This window comes from Mustela lutreola, chromosome 4 (genome assembly GCF_030435805.1).
Source record: "Mustela lutreola isolate mMusLut2 chromosome 4, mMusLut2.pri, whole genome shotgun sequence".
In the NCBI taxonomy this organism is placed as follows: domain Eukaryota; kingdom Metazoa; phylum Chordata; class Mammalia; order Carnivora; family Mustelidae; genus Mustela; species Mustela lutreola.
Genome location: NC_081293.1, coordinates 175932686 through 175949854, shown reverse-complemented (window position 1 = coordinate 175949854; position 17169 = coordinate 175932686). Strand labels below are relative to the sequence as shown.

General features: G+C 34.9%; 1 long non-coding RNA gene across 1 annotated transcript in view; it reads right to left on the bottom strand.

Annotated features, from left to right (window-relative positions):
* Positions 1 to 5670: 5670 nt before the first annotated feature.
* LOC131830439 (uncharacterized) overlaps positions 5671 to 17169 on the bottom strand; it is a 36345-nt gene continuing 24846 nt past the window's right edge. The window contains exons 2-3 of the long non-coding RNA XR_009353164.1: positions 6483 to 6625; positions 5671 to 5845 (exon numbers count right to left, since the gene is read on the bottom strand). This is a non-coding gene — a long non-coding RNA (uncharacterized LOC131830439). The remainder of the gene's footprint in view (positions 5846 to 6482; positions 6626 to 17169) is intronic.

Below are 17169 nucleotides of genomic sequence, written 5' to 3'. Positions count from 1 at the left end.
TGCTTGTGCACTCTCTCACTAAAGTAAATAAATAAAATCTTTTTAAAAAGCCATCTTCAGTTTTATAAAATAAAAATGTAGAATACAGTAATCAGACTTCACATCTAATGAACAATATATTAAAATGTCCCCATATACTCATTGACTAAAACACTTTCAGTTGGAGAATTATTCATTGATATGTACATATTTCATCGATTAAGGTGGGTTTTACTCAAAATGATATGACTTCTCTTTACAATGACAGCTTCTAATTGTAAGACACATTGTTTTCACTGTTTGTATGAAGCAACAGTGACACGCAGGGACTGATTAGCTTAAATCACAGATGTGTTTGCCTTAGGGAAGTACCAGTAGCCTAGTTTTTCCCATAAAGCTGATAGCCAGAATTCACATAATTTCCAGTCCAAAGCCACAACTGTCCCAATTCCAGTATTTCATTAATTAAATTGGAACATAGTAAAGAGGAAAGGAAGATTGAGCCTGCAAATATTTAATGTCTATATGCTTTTATCTAAGGCTAAAAATATGATTCTGTATATTACTAGGGATTTGCTTTCACTAGGCTAACATCAGTTAAGCAACTCATTTGTATAGCACTTGAAAAATTCATTTGCATCAGTCATCAACACATGGATGCATAATGAGAGTGGGTATTTTTCAGGAAGAGAACACACATTTGATTTGACATTTTCTTGTTGAACTTGCGGCAGCCAGCTTCCCTGGCTTTCTTCCATCTTTTCATCCCACCAAACTTTTCCTCCTACTCATCAAATAATCACAGCATTCTTCACCATAAAACATAGGCAGATGGGTTCCTGTATCATTATTTGTAATCCAATTGAAAAGATCTGTTTTTGCTTCTCCTGGCCCTCATTCCATAGTTCTCTAAAATCAACATTCAGCTTCTTAAATTCACAATCTTTCTTTTTCTTAGCAAAGAAATGAAACTTACCAATAGCATTTTTTTGCAACTTTTTCATGTACTTTCTAGTCATGCATAATCTGAGAGTTATTCATATAAAATGTTGGAAACTTTTTTCTGAATACAATAACAATAGCACACTTTTAAAATACAATGTAGCAATGTAGTAATGTTATTATCTAATAACAATTTTGTTGAAGTCATCCACCTTTTCCTATAAATGTAAATGTTTCATTATTTAAGCATTCATTTAAAGATTATCATGGGTCCTATTTATTCATTATCATTTATTCTGAATTACTTCATAATTGGATTATTTCTCATTTTCCTTTAATAATTCCTTGAAGCACCATCTAAAATACACTATGTGTTGAGAGGTCATTCCTCTAGAGTAGCTGTTGGAATTTCTTGGAGTGGTTGTCCTGGGATTCCAGGTTACATTTTTCTTTCCCTATTAGAATGCCCCAAATTGGGGTGCCTGGGTGTCTCAGTGGGTTAAAACCTCTGCCTTCAGCTCAGGTCATGATCTCAGGGTCCTGGAATCGAGCCCCTGATGGGCTCTTTGCTCAGCAGGGAGCCTGCTTCCCTTCCTCTCTCTCTGCCTGCCTCTCTGCCTACTTGTGATCTCTGTCTGTCAAATGAATAAATAAAAAATCTTAAAAAAAAAAAAAAGAATGCCCCAAATTCTTTGTTGAACAAGGGAGGGATATATGATATTATTTCTTTATACTGTCCAATTAATACTTTATACCCATATCCTTGAATTTTTTTAACCTATAAAGAACTATATAAATCTAATGTGTGAAAAAATAAAAAGAGCAAACCCCACCAATGACATATGAAATATGGAAAAGTATAGTGAGAATAAGTGTCAGTTTACATACTGAGGTCTGAAACAAAATTTTGCAAAAAGGCATTTTTCCGTTCTACAAATTCATATCCCGGAGAAAGTGAGGATGTTCTCAAAATTCATGGCAGTTGATTAGACACAGTTAAATCTTTGCATAAGGAGTATGAGCCTCTGAATTTTTAGCTTTATCAAAGTGAAGTTTCATATTCTGTATTTAGTAAACACTCCAACCTGATATAACCACAAATTATAGAAATATCTCAGCAGGGGAAGGGGAAGGAAGGGTGGCAGTTACATGGGAGAACCGGTTTCCCAGCCCTTTCACTTGTCCTCTTCATCCTCAATCCATCATCATTTTGTTCCTATCTTGCCAACCCATTCATAAACATACTTTGAAAAGAGTACCCTACAGGAGATTTCAAACTTTCTTGAGACAGGCAACAAAAAGCCTGAAATTTATCGGTATGTGATTTTTCACCAAAGGACAAATACCTATTTCCTATCTTTCAGCACATAAACAAAATGCTTGTTATTATATTTGAAGCTGCCTACTACATACAGAGCACATTGTTCATTATCAGGAAATATCAATTCTAGAAAGGTAGAAAAATCTCTGCTTCAGAGAGTTTATGTTCTAAAAATAACTTGACACAAGCTATTTCTGATAAGTGATTTAAAAAAATGAGGCGCGAGTGTTGTAAAGATTTCTACTTAACTGATTCTTCTTTAAAGGGATTATTATCTAGCATCATGTAGTAAAAAAATTCATCCATAGTGGAGATTAGGAAATTGTACTGATTTGGGTTCTAGCTTGATTGGATGTGACCTTGTTTATGTTATTGAACATCTCTGGGCCTCAAATTTACTGTCTGAAGAAAACAAAATTGATTGAACAATCTCTAATTCTCATTATTCTGTGTTAGTTCATAGGAAGAAAATGCCTTTTTTTTTTTCTTTAAGAAAAATTTCCTTTTTGGTGACCAGTGTTTTCAGTTTACCCTGTTAATGAATTTACTGTCTCATTTTCTATCATATCTTTTGAATGTCTGTATGGTGCTTAAGATCTTCTTATATATATCTGTGTATTTCCCAATACATATATACATATGTTTCTTTGTTTATAAAATAAACAACATTGATATTTTTTAACATGACAAAGCATTTTTCATGGATATCTAATTCCCATAGCACTCTCTGAGGTATTATATAATTATGTTCACTTTCCAGGTAAAGACTTGGAGACACAGTGAGATTCAGTAGCTAACCCATAGTCAGTAGACAGTAGACAGTAATTGGGGAACTGAGATCCAAGCCCAGACTGTCCAACTCTAGGGCCACTTTACCATATCACCTTCCTATGTTACTGGCTTCATACTACAACCCTACAGTTTTTCAAGTGCTTCTTTTTCTAGGCAGATTGATTTCTTTGTTTTCAAACAGAATTTTATGTGCTTGTTGTTGGCTGTGTCTTTCCATCTTGTCTGCCATCTTGATTGACACAGAGTTTCAGGCAGCCATTGTATCAATGGAGCAGAGTTGCTATCTGAGATTAATCCTATGCATCGTCATGTGTATATAATAATGGCTCCCAAATTTAAAGCCTTAACTGTTCTTTTGAGCACCTGTACTGTGCCATAGATTCCTCAGCTAACATCTTACTTCCCCCCAAATTTGTAATGCCCTTGTATTATCTTACAGGTAAATATACCACCAAGTGTCTCCAAGGAGGAGGAATTCTAGATTACTTCCTCTCCCTCATCACCTGTATCCAGTCTTTGCAACCTGATGTTTTTGCTTTCTTCATGTCTCTCAAATCCCATTCTTCTCCATTTTCATCATTATCACTTCTTGTCTGGATTATCACAATAGCTTTCTTATATTCTCCCTACATCTCCTGCCATGCTCTGTTCCAGTTTATCCAGCATAGATCTGGCACAGTAATCTTAAAAAAAGATTATTCCTTTGGTTTTTCCCAAATCCTTCAAATTTTCAGTAAAAACTGAAAACTCTGTATCATAACTTCTAAGGCTTTTCTTGACCTCCTTCTCTACCTCTCTCATCTCTTCTCCTGATATCCTTCACCTCAGATGAGTTTCAGCCACTCTTCCCATATCTCCCAGCTCTGCTATGTGTTCCTCCACTAAAACTACCAAGTGCGATCATATTCCCTCATGCTTAGAGCCTCAGCACCTAAGCAGTTTAATATAATAGCTAAAAACTCAGACTTTGAAGTTATACAGGCCTGGTTTGAATTGCTCACCTACCACTTACCAGCGTATTTAGGCCAAGTTGGATAAGTAATGTGACCTCCCTGAGTCTTAGTTTCTTCATCTGTGAAATGGGCATATTAAAGGGCTTATCCCACAGAACTGTTAGAATTAAATGAAATAATTAATGTAAAGCCCTTATTATGATGCTTGGAATATAGTAATTGCTTAATGAATGTTGATACTACAACTAATGTAAATGCATAAAATCAAATGAATAAAAATTAATGAATAAATGAACACAGTAATGGAATTAAATCTATGGAGGAGAGATAAATGCACTGGTTCAGTGATGGAGAGGCTCAGGATGAGGTCAAGTAAATAAACATTTCAGATTTGTCAATTTTTTGCCTTGAAATTTGTTTCATAGTTGATATTATTTTAATAAAAGAAAAAAACAATCAAAAGATTGTTGGTCAAGGCTTTCATTTTATATTTCCACTGCCATGTTCTTCTTGTCACTTGAGAGGTACTTTTTTACTACTTCCAAAATTGTAGTCTTTGTACATCTTTAATGAATCAGAATCAGCACAATGCACTTTCTATTGAGAGAGCCTTGTGAGGTTCCTGGCCTGAGGGGCACGGATGAAGAAAAGCTGGTGTCAGCACATTTAGGGCACATCAGAGAACAATTGAGCAGTGTGCAGAGTCTGTGCAATCACTTGCTCTCATTAGATACTTCTTAAATGTTCGCATGCTTGCCAGTGGCAAAGATGGCAAACTTCAAGTAACTGGGAACAAAATTTTTATTGTCCCCCACAGTTCTATAAAAGCTGTATTTAATATTTTTTGGGTGTTTTTGTTTTTGTTTTCGCTTTTTTCCTGAATGGCTTTCCACTTTAAACCCTTGGTCAAGAGTCAATGTCTGTAGTTAGTACCTGGAGTCCTTAGCAGATGGAGTGACAGGGATTAACAGGAATTTCTGTAGGTGGTAAAGTGTACACAGCAAGGTAATAGTAGCTAACATATTCAAAATCTTTATAATTTAACTTGTGATTCCCATATGTGATCTCTCTTGGGCTGTTTTCTCATATATGATCTCCTATGGGCAGGGAAAGTATTTTTATTAACTTTCCTTTATACTTGAGGAAAAATTTAGGGTAATAGAATATCTGTCAGTTGCTCAAATTCACTTGTTAGTTAGTGGTATAGTTAGGGTCGTTTATAGTGAGTCATATACCCTTCCCCACTCATATCCAAATCATTTCAGAGGCTCATTTTATAATGGATCTCTAAATTGAAGAGGCAAGAAATATTTACTACCATCGGGAGAACAGATATACGGCAGATGTGCTTCACTGTAGGCAGTTAAGACATTTAGGGAAGTATGTCCCGTGGGGTGATGGCATCCATCAAAATAGTTACTACTTGGCAAAGGTAGGAGGCAAGCAAATTAGGTAGAAAAAAAGTAACTACTTTCTCTTGCTTTATCCACCATTTCAACCAGCCACAACCACAGTGTTAACTGACTTAGTGAGATTTTTGAACTTGACCTGGGATCCGTTTTACATGCTCTGATATTAGTTCTCCTCTAGAAAAGAAGAGTCTCCCAGAGAAAACAATCTTCACTTCAAAATCATATATGTAACTACTAATGCCTTAAAATACTTACCATTATTCCTAACTTTTTAACCTATGTCTTCTACCATTATTTTAAAATCTTTATTGGGACAATTTCAGAGTCGCTCCTATATTTGAGTGTCATTATTTTTTGAAGTCTGGGCATGAGTGGTTGTGGTTCTCTGAATTCTCCATGTCTTCTTTTTCACTTCAATGATGTATTCAATAAATACTTGTGAGCACCTACAAAGCATGAGAGGCACAAAGATAAATGCATTATATTCCCTGACCTCACCCCTTTGGTTGAGAGAAGTTATCAGTACCATTTCTAAAATAGGGAGGTAAGTATGTTAATAGTTGTGTCAATCCAGATCATTGCTAACTCTTTCTAAGGAAACTTGAGTGTTTCTGTCCGCTAGAAGCAGGGATTTCCTCTGGCTGATGTTGGAAAAGCCTTGGTACTCCCTATGCCTATATTCCACCTACCAAAAGACTGCAGCAATCAATTCACTTGGAAACCCTATGGTAAATATAATCCATTAGGGTTCACGCTATTGTTATCTCTGGTCATCACCTCATATACAAGCCCCTCCAATCATCTGCTGTTTTCTGCATTCTCACCTTTAGAATATTTTAGGCTTCCTGCCTCCTATCTATCCTTAAGGTACTCCTCTCTGCATGGTCTCCCAGACCTGATCTCTATATTCTACTCTGAAACTCTCTGAACATAGTTAAAAAGTTTTCCTATCTTCTTCCAACTAATGGCCTTAACTGAAACTGAGACTTCACTTATGAAAACCCTTCTTCAATTTAAGTGGGGAAATCTATGATCAGGAAGGAGGTGTTCACAAGAGTTTGTGTGGATTTACGGCTTACTTACAAGAATTCTCAATAATAGTTGTTTGTTTTAGTGTTGCTTTTGGAAGCCATGACGTGATAGTTCCCCAGAGCTGTTCCCACAGTCCTTAAGTCTGTCAGTAGGAAGGACCTGACATTTGGTTCGATCTTCAAATATCAGAGTACCTGAGAAAATAAGAACATAAGAATAAACCACTTAGTCATGTCCAGGCTGTTTTATGCAATCAAGCTTTATTTCTCTGACCAAGAATGTGTCCATTCTGCCTTACAAGCAATCACCTCAATTTAAAAAAAATGTATTTCAAATAGACTTGTCTCATACCGTAATGTATTTTTTTTGTCTATGAACTTTTCTGTAATTTTTAAGCTTATTTAAGCTTTTCATTTTTTCCTTCTTAATCTGCTTTTCACTTCTATCTCTTAAAGTAGAGTTTGGTTATGTTTGCTTGCTGGTGGGTAAAGTACTACAAGCAAGTCTGTGTTATTTTATATAAATGAGTAATGGTTACAGAAGAAATCAAGCACACACACATTCAAGAAATAAGGACATGATTTAGCTAGCAATAATACTGTTCTAAGCCTAATCCATACTTTTTAGGGATGACTCAGAAGGCAATTCAAGACCATGCAAAAGCCTGAGGAATAACACAGCTTGTTATGATAAATATGTGGAAGTGTTAACAGAGTTTTCAGATTCTCTGAGAAATTTGCTTTAATTTTAAATGTAAGAAAAAATGTTAATGTAAAGTACTTTATAAATAGAATTATATGTGCTATTCCTGAGAGACGATAGGAGTGTTAGTGTCAAGGTCACTTTCTTAAACTCCAGAAACTTCTTGCAAAGAGTAAATCACTAATCTGTTTTCTAGATTTCATTATCTTCTTTCAAAATCATATTAATATTTTTGCCTATGCCAGTAATATTTCCTAATTCCACTTCCTCTGTGCCAGTAAGACACAATGCTGAACTACAAAAGACATGGGCACTGAAGTCACAATCCTGTGAATGTTAACTCCTCTTACTAACTTTGTGACCAGGGACCTCTTAAAAACAATTTTTAAAATATTTCTTTGTTTTAGTTTCCTACTCTGTAAAATGGAGATAATTTTTAGCATATTAAGTTCTTGTGAGAAGTAAATGAGACAATTTGGGTAAAGCATTTAGAACTGTTCCCGACACATACTCTGTCCTCAGCAAATGCTTTCTATTAACAACTACCACTTTTTTTTTCTTTAAAATTAGCAGTTCATAGGTGAGGTCCTATTATCTTAAGCTTTAGTGAACACATCTTTGTTAACTTGAAATGGAACATATTATCTTCTAATAGTTGTTTTTCCATATGGAAGAGGCCTAATCCCCTGAATCTGTGCTTATCACAGATGTCATTGTGCCCACGGCATCTGGCAGCTGAGAAACGATGAAATATTGTGGAGGCCGAGGGAGAATTCAGTTTTGTTCTAACCCCTCAATCTGCAAGTTTGCTCTCATAGTGAAGTGAAGTCAGCTTTTCTAGATCTTCCTTTGAATTTACCTACTCCTGCTCTTGGATTGCATGGAATGTATAATCATTCTTGTCATTGGACAAATCTTCTGGTTTAAAATAGCCATTGTATTTCAGATACAACTTGTCTTTTCCATTTCAACCTGCCCAGTTCCTACAAGGTTTCCTGATGACTGTTTTCTTAACATGTATCATCCTGGTCACTATCCTTTGTTCATAGTGTCTTAAAGTGTTTTTGGAGTAGAATGCACTATTCTAGATATCAAAAAGAATTATGGGATTTGCCTTTTGTGGGCACTGTGTTTCCATTAATGCAGCATAAGATTGTATTCATTTTGGAAAAGCCTTGCTATCGTGTTGGCTACTGGACTTGAACTCCATGACAATAGCTGAGGTTTTTTGTTTTTTGTTTTTTTTTAATTGGAAAAAAAGTTATAGGTTTCTTCATTGTGTCCTTGTGCTGATGTAGTTTGAATCTAATTCTAAGACTTCATAGTTTTATCTGTCAAATTCTGTGTTGTTAGTTTCATGTCATTGCTCCAGTATATTGGAAACTGTAAATAATTATTATAATATATATTAGTATTTGATCTTGACATTATGACATCTGAAAACTTGACAAGTACACCTTAATATACACTATATAATGATGACAACCCTATTGATAAGGAAGTAGATTGAGACAAAGCCTAATACATTGACATACGTTGACATGCTGGACACATCTATTCAGGTTGTAAATTAACTGATAATCAATACACTTTAATCACTAGCATTATTTTATCTCTCTCATCATTGATATTTACTCTAAATCACTGGGTGATTTATTGAATGAATCTGCTGGTTTCTTCATCATTCTGTGAGAGACAGTAGTTCCCCTTATCTGTGGTTTCACTTTCCAGTGTTTCAGTTACCTGCAGTCAACTGTGGTCAGGAAACAGATGATCTGTGTTCTAACATATGGTCAGAAGTTCAGCAGTAGTCTAACACTTCATCACAGTGTCCACACCATTCACCTCAGTTCATCTTATCACATGGGCATTTTTTCATCTCACAACATTACAAAAATAAGGGTGAGTATAGCACAATAAGGTATTTCAAAAGAGAGAGACCATATTCACATAATTTTTATTGTCTATTTTTATAGTTGTTCTATATTATTATTAGTTGCTGTTATTAATCTCTTACATGCCTGGTTTATAAATTAAACTTTATCATAGGTATGTATGTATAGGCAAAAAATAGGGTTTGGTACTGTCTGTGGTTTCAAGCATTCCTGGCGGATTGTGGAATGTATCCCCCACAGATAAGGAAGGACTACTATAAATCATTGGGACTGGAATGCCAGACTCACTTAAAGCCTGTATATATTCTCTAGCTATTCCCACATCTCTCCTCAGAGTCAAATTTTTGTTTTGTATGTGTGTGTGCATGCATACACACACACTTCTTCCTTACTTATATAAGTTTGAAATAATGTGATATAAAATAATTTATCATACCCTAGTTTTTTTTAGCATTTCCAAAGTTATGAAATAATGTAGGAGAATATGAACTTTAATGGCTGCATGATTTGCCATAAAATGGATTCAGCATAATGTATGAAACAGATTCCTAGATTAAGTATATATCCAAATTTTGGCTATAGTGACTAATCTTAGGATAAAAATAATTACAGCCAAATAATTCTCAACATTTTTGGATAAATGCCTAGGAGAGATTAATTAAACAGTCATAAATTTACATATACATATGGCTGCATCCATATTTATAGTTCTTTTAAGAAAAGATATATTTTTATTTTAGAAGATATATGAAATACCAGGAAAGATTGAGAAGTTAAAAAAATTATTGTCCATGACTCAGAGAAAGGTTATCAATATGTATACATATATTTCACATATTTTGATATACCTATTTAAAATATAAAAAGGGAGTTATACTGCATATTTTATCTTTTAGAATTTTTTAGAATTAAAAATAGGTCATAACATTATACCCTATCATTTATTAGTTTTCTACACTATAATTTTAGTATCTATACAGTGTTCCTTTGCATGGATTTAATCTTAAAAAAGAAATTTCTTGATATGGGTTAGTTATGTTACTTCTGTGCTCTTTGGTATGTAGACTGTGATGAATATCCTTGATAATAATCTTTGTATACATTCACAATGATCTTCTTAGGAATAAATCTTAAAGGTAGAATTGCTTGTCAAAGAGTATGTATACACAATATTAAGCTTTTTGTGGAGATTTTTCATTTGTTCCTTGGAAAATGTACTCATATTTTCCCTCCTAGTGGCATAAAATCACATTTTTGGGGCACTTGGGTGGCCTAGTTGATTAGGCATCTGCTTTAGGCTCAGGTCATGATTCCAGATCCCGCGATCCAAGTCCTGGGGCTCCCTGATTAGCAGGGAGTCTGCTTCTCCCTCTCTCTCTACTCTTCCCCTAGATCGTGTTTACCCTCTCGCTCACTCTCTCTCTCTCTCAAATAAATAAATTAAAAATCTTTAATAAAATAAAATTACATTTTCCCAGATTCTTACCAAGAGCACTTAGACATTTTGGCCTTGTTTTAAGTGAAAGTTATGTTGTGTCATGATTTATAATTGGCATTTCTTCTTTAACTGCCAGTGAAGTTTTATGTTTCACTGTGTGTGTGTGTGTGTGTGTGTGTGTGTGTGTGTGTGAAAAAGAGAAAGAGAGAATGAGAATTTGTGTGAATTTCCTCTTCAGTCTTTATTGTTTTCTATAGATTGTCTGTTTTGTATTGATCTAAAAAATATATTTGCTATTAGTGAAATTAAGCATTTATCTCCGAATAACAAACAAATTTTCAACTTGTTTTTTGAAATGTTTCCTTTTTTAAAAAAAAATCTGTTTAAATTCAATTTAGGGGACACCTCGGTGGCTCAGTCAGCTTAGCATCTGTGTTCAGCTCAGGTCATGATCCCAGTTTCCTGGGATCTAGTCAGCCATTGGCTTCTTGCTCAGCATGGAGCCCATTTCTCCCCTGCCTGCCGCTCCCCTTGCTTGTGCTCTCATGCGTGCTCTCCCTCTCTCTCTCTCTCTCTCTGGCAACTAAAAAAAACTTTATAAAAATAAATAAATCCAACTTAGTTAACATATAGTGTATTATTAGTTTCAGGGGTAGAATTTAGTGTTTCATCAGTTGTATATAACACCCAGTGCTCATCGCTAGTGCCCTTCTTAATGCCCTTCACCCAATTACGCCATCCCCCCACCAACCTCCCCTCCAGCAACCCTCAATTTGTTTCCTATGGTTAAGAGTTTCTTATGGTTTGCCTCCCTCTGTCTTTTTATCTTATTTTGTTTTTCCTTCCCTTCCCCTACGTTCATCTGTTTTGTTTCTTAATTTCTACATATGAGTGAAATGATATGGTATTTGTCTTTCTCTTACTGATTTATTTTGGTTAACGTAATATCCTCTAGTTCTATCCACATTGTTGCAAATGGCAGGATTCCGTTTTTTGATGGCTGCATTAGATTCCTATGTGTATGTGTATGTGTGTGTGTACCACATCTTCTTGATCCGTTCGTCTGTTGATGAACATCTAGGCTCTTTCCATAGTTTGGCTCCTTTGGAGATTGCTGCTATAAATGTTGGAGTGCATGTGCCCTTTCAAATCACTCTTTTTATATCCTTCGGATAAATACCTAGAAGTGCAGTTGCTGGGTCTTGGGGTAGTTCTATTTTTAACTTTTTAAGGAACACCCATACTCTTCTCCAGAGGGGCTGCACCAGTTTGCATTCCCACCAACAGTGTAGGAGGGTTCCGCTTTCTTTGCATCCTCACCAGCATCTGTCATTTCCTGAGTTGTTAACTTTAGCCAACCTGACTGGTGTGAGGCGATATCTCATTATGGTTTGATTTATATTTACCTGATACCAAATGATGTTGAGCATTTTCTCCTGTGTCTGTTAGCCATCTATATGTCTTTTTTGAAGAAAATGTCTGTTCATGTCTTCTGCCCATTTCTTGACTGGATGTTTTTGGTTTTGGGGTGTGGTGTTTGATAAGTTCTTTATAGATTTTGGATACTAGCCCTTTATCAGATATGTCATTTGCAAATATCTTCTCCCATTCCGTAGGTTGCCTTTTAGTTTTGCTGATTGTTTCCTTTGCTGTGCAAAAGCTTTTATCCTGATGAAGTCCCGATAGTTCAGTTTTGCTTTTGTTTCCCTTGCCTCTGGTGATGTGCCTAGCAAGAAGTTGTTGCAGCTGAGGTCAAAGAGGTTGCTGCTTGTGTTCTACTCTAAGATTTTGATGGATTCCTGTCTCACGCTTGGGTTTTTCATCCATTTTGAGTTTGTTTCCTATTCTCCAATATTGTAAAATATCCAATACATTATTGTTAGTACTGTAATATTTTCTTAGCATTTCAGTATTTTCTCCTGGAATCTATTTCTGTTTAAGCTGTGAATAAGAATCTGGCTTACTTTTTTCTTTCAAGATTATTAATCACTTCTCTCAGCACTACTTATAAAACAGTTATAAATCCCCTACTGATGTGAAGTAATATAAGCATAAATAGCTCAGATAGATATACATAAGAGCTGTTTTTATTCTATTTGCCAATTTACCATTTTTAATTGAAAAATTTGTTTATATTTACATAAGCACATATGTGGGTATGATTTACAGTGAGTCTTTGTATGAATTGGCCTTTGGGTGCTTTGAGATTAAATTCTGTTTTTATCACATACGTTTTAAATAAAATCTTTGAATTCAGTTTTGAGATTACTTACATAATTTTTTTTTTAATTTTTATTTTTTATAAACATATATTTTTATCCCCAGGGGTACAGGTCTGTGAATCACCAGGTTTACACACTTCACAGCACACACCAAATCACATACCCTCCCCAATGTCCATAATCCCACCCCCTTCTCCCAACCCCCCCCCCCGGCATAATTTTTTTCCACTAATTCCTATACCAGATTGAAAGCGTGCTGCAGTTTTTATATCTTTTGAAATACAGGTTTAATGTTTTTCTTTCCAAAAGGAACATGTAAGCAGTATTATTTTCTGGAATCTTTTATGTCACTAAATGACTATCTGTTTCATTCATTAAAGACAACCCAGACTGTTTTAAATTTCTTAAGTGTCTATTTTTTATTTCCCCTGAATTTATGGAATGATGTTTGGTTTCCCTGTTCCTGCAGAAATTTTTCTTAAGCCTCCATTATTTTTTTCTCTTTTTTCAACCCTGTGAGGTTTGTTTTTTTTTTTTTCCATATTCCCTCAGTTCTGCATTCTTTCTTATTGAGGTGAATGCTTGAATCCCTTCCTCAGATCCAAGATTAGAGCCTGGGAAGTGATATAGCAGTCCAGTTCCCCATGTCTGATAAACACTTATCTATGATTTTAAACTTTCTTCTATCCTGTAACCTGGTTCTCTGAAGTTCTGAACTAATGGATTACATTAAAACTTTATAATTCTTAACATCCATTTCCTCAAAGTTCTTCTCAATTTTTTCCCTGTCTTGAATGTTTTGCTTATAATTTCATTTAAAAACCCCTAATTTCAGCTTTAAGTTCTTCTTCAATAAATAAGTCTTTGGGGAAAATATTTAAGTTTCTATATGCCTTGTTTTTAAAAAATCTAACTTCTGTTTATGTTTAGATGTACAGCTTTAGTTTTATTTTGATAATAAAAAAATTACCTACACATTTTTTCTCTCCATTTATTATCACAAAGTGCTTTTTATTTCCACTCCAAGGTTTATGTGGTTTTATGAGGTCCAGTTTAATTTCTCTATATTTGTGGCTCTCATACATCCTACACTTGCTTTAAAAGGTAGCTGAATATCCTTTGGGTCTTTATTAAAGAGCTGAGCCAGGTAACAGATGAATGCCTCTCCCTTTGTCTCTTCATTCATGACTACTGTATGATGTGGTTTACCAAGGGAAATGACATACATTATTTTATTCATTCTTTAATACTTCTGGTTTTGTTTGTTTTGCAGAATGAGTGTGTGAAGTGTGAATTAATTACTATACTTGACAGTGGCTTTGTAGCTGAGATATGGCTGGACCTTGCAGTCTAGTGGCAAACACAGACATGAAAGACTTTCAGGTAAGGTTAGAAGGTTCTTGGAAGAAATGGATAACCAGAAAAAGCAAGATCTCTGACAGTGACATTTTACTAATCCCTAATGAAATACCCTGATGACTCTAACTTGTTGCCCATTACACAAAAATTAAATCTGATTTTGGTGCCTTTTTGTTGTATGCATGTGGCCTTCTACATTCTCCAGCGTATGCTGTGTGTATTGTATTGTATTGTATTCTCAAAGTCCTTATTCCCCAAATTATCTCACTTTGCAGCTTTTCTTACCAGACTTTTCATTGTTTCTTATTGTCTTCCCTAACTGATATCCTTTGTCTTAGGTGACAATAGCTGGTTTATTTTCCTTTCATTATTTTTGAGGAATTCCCTGGCATAGTGGACTCTCGGCCCTCAGAGTTTTAAGTTAAGTAAAAAAAAAAAAAAAAAAGCAAGTCCTTTGTGCAAATCCTTCATGAAGCTTCCACGGTGGTCAAATAAGACAAAAACAATTCATTGAGAACCAGATCCTCTCTGCCCTCCAACACTAGAACTGATACAAGAATGTGAGTTGCCAACCTATGGAAGCAGGTGGGATAAATCAAAATACCACAGAAGTCTACTGTATTTCACTCATTGTTTTCCTGGCTGAGCATTCAACTGTTGCTATTTGCTTTGACAATACTCTGGAGTTTTATTTCCAATAAGGTTGACTCTGACCGTTTTTGTCAGATTTCTCAGTGTTTTTAAGGGAGGATGGGCCCCTGGAGTTCTCTACTCTGCCATTTTCACTGATGTTACTTTCAACTTGTATTTCTTACATGAAAATGCATGTCTGGGTGTTCTTCCGTATCAATGCATAAAAGGTTCTTCATTCTTTTATATCACTACAGTGTTCCATGTATAGATCTACTGTAGTTACTTAATGAATCTCCTGTTGCTATGCATCTATCTTGTTGCTAACATTTTGCTATTACCAGTTAAATGTAGTGAATAGCCTTATACATGCTATTTCACATCTTTGCATGTATATTTATATATCAGATTCCAAGTGCCTTGGTGTGCCAATGGTTATGAACATCTGTAATTTTGAAAACATTGCCAGATTGTTATGTATGCTGTTATCAGTTTACAAATTTACTAACCATTCATGATTTAAGATGGGTTTTCCACTACAATGCTTCATTAAAATTTTTCATTGTTTCCAATTTGACACAGTATGTTTTTATTTATATGTCTCTAGTTATTAATCAGTTTGAGTATCTTTAAATAAATTTAAAGGCCCACCTAATTTATGAATCTTATGTTTATTCACTTTTCATCTTTATGGTCATTTTCTTATGGGTTTATGGGAACATTTTATATTAGGGCAACATCCATAATATTTCTCTAAATATTATTACTATTTATCATTTTTTCTGTTTTAAATTCAGCAATACAGAGTTAGCCTGTGAAATCCTAGGCCCCCACCCTGGACCCCAGTAAAAGCTGAACGCCAGGCCTACACTCTCTCCCACACCCCTGTGACGTGTATGGCCCCAGGTGTGGTGTAGTTTCCAGGTTCTGTAAGTCATTAACCTTGTCTCCTTTGAAGTCTTCTGATGGTTATTGCTGAGGATGTCTTACAGTCATAATAAGAACCACAAGGGACAGTCCAGCCATAACGTTGGTTATTGATAGCCCCATATAATAGGAGGTTTCGATCTAGATACAATTTTTCCAAATTAGGTTTCACTGGAATCTACGAGGCCCAACATCCCTTATTGAAAAGCCTATTCCTTTCTCCTCTTACCCCACATAACAGTTTGAATCACCAAATTTATAAAATGGCTCATTTCTGTAAATATTTGGATATATATCTAGATTTTCTGTTAAGAGATTTTTTCCTATCAATTCTAAAAATTGAGATTCCCTCATATACATTAGCAGAATGTTTTGTGGACCAGCTTCTCTCCTGTCCAAGTTTTATTTTCTCTTTAATAATCTTTGATAATCTAAAAAAAAATAATAATCTTTGATGATCTTCTTTTATGGCAGCCCCCATAGAATGTAGGTAACTAGTTTAGAAATGTTGAAGACTCACATATAATTACCTCTGGTTTGTATGTTTGTATTGGCCAATATGGTAAAGACAGTTGTGGAGTATGTCACATCATGGGACATGTTGGCCATGTATATCAATGCATACATTCTCTTGGATGGAACGTACTCCACCGTATATATCTGCTCTAACTTGCATTTTAAGCTATAAAGATAAGTTGCCCAATGTGTGATGTTGCTCTGGGTAGGTGGTGGTTAATGTCCTACATCTATGAGAAACCTAAATTTTGGAATATTTGTAGGTCCCTAATTCAGGGATTTAACCTTTCTAATTTAGTTGTCTCACAAAAATTTTTGTGTAAAGAAAGATGACTACCTTCTCCATAAAAATGGTGAATTTCTGATGAACTTTAAGGCTCGTATACCCAACAAATATATTCTAATGATTTTGATTATATTGTCTGAAAATCTAGTTAAAAGTAATGTTTACAGGTTAACTAAGTTTAATGAACATTGCTTTCCTTAACGTGCTTTTTCTTGGATATACATTTATATTTTATTATCATTTGACCAATAAAGGCATAAAATTAAAATTTGACTTCTAGATCAATAATATTCTTATATATATATTTTTCCATGACTCAAATTATTCAATATTCAATATTATTCAATATTATTATGGTAGATTTTCTAAAATACTAGTTACATTGCTTTTATTTAGCATATGGTTCTATTGTATTTAAGGAATTGTAGTTGAAAATGTGGGGTTATGAAAACTAATGGGAATAAGAATTTGTGTTTGTCATTTTTTAAAAAAGATTTTATTTATTATTTGAGAAAGAGATTTAGAGAATGAGTGGGAAGAGAGGCAGAGGGAGAAACAGACTGGAGCAGGGAGCCCATCATGGGACTTGATCCCAGGACCCCAGGATCACAATCCAAGCTGAAGGCAGACGCTCAACCGACTGAGCCACCCAGGCACCCTGTTTGTACTGTGGAAACATGAAACATATATTAGAATTATTTTTTGTTTTAAGTTCTCACATGTTTCTTACTGAACCATCCTACTAGTAGAAGAGCATAGTAAC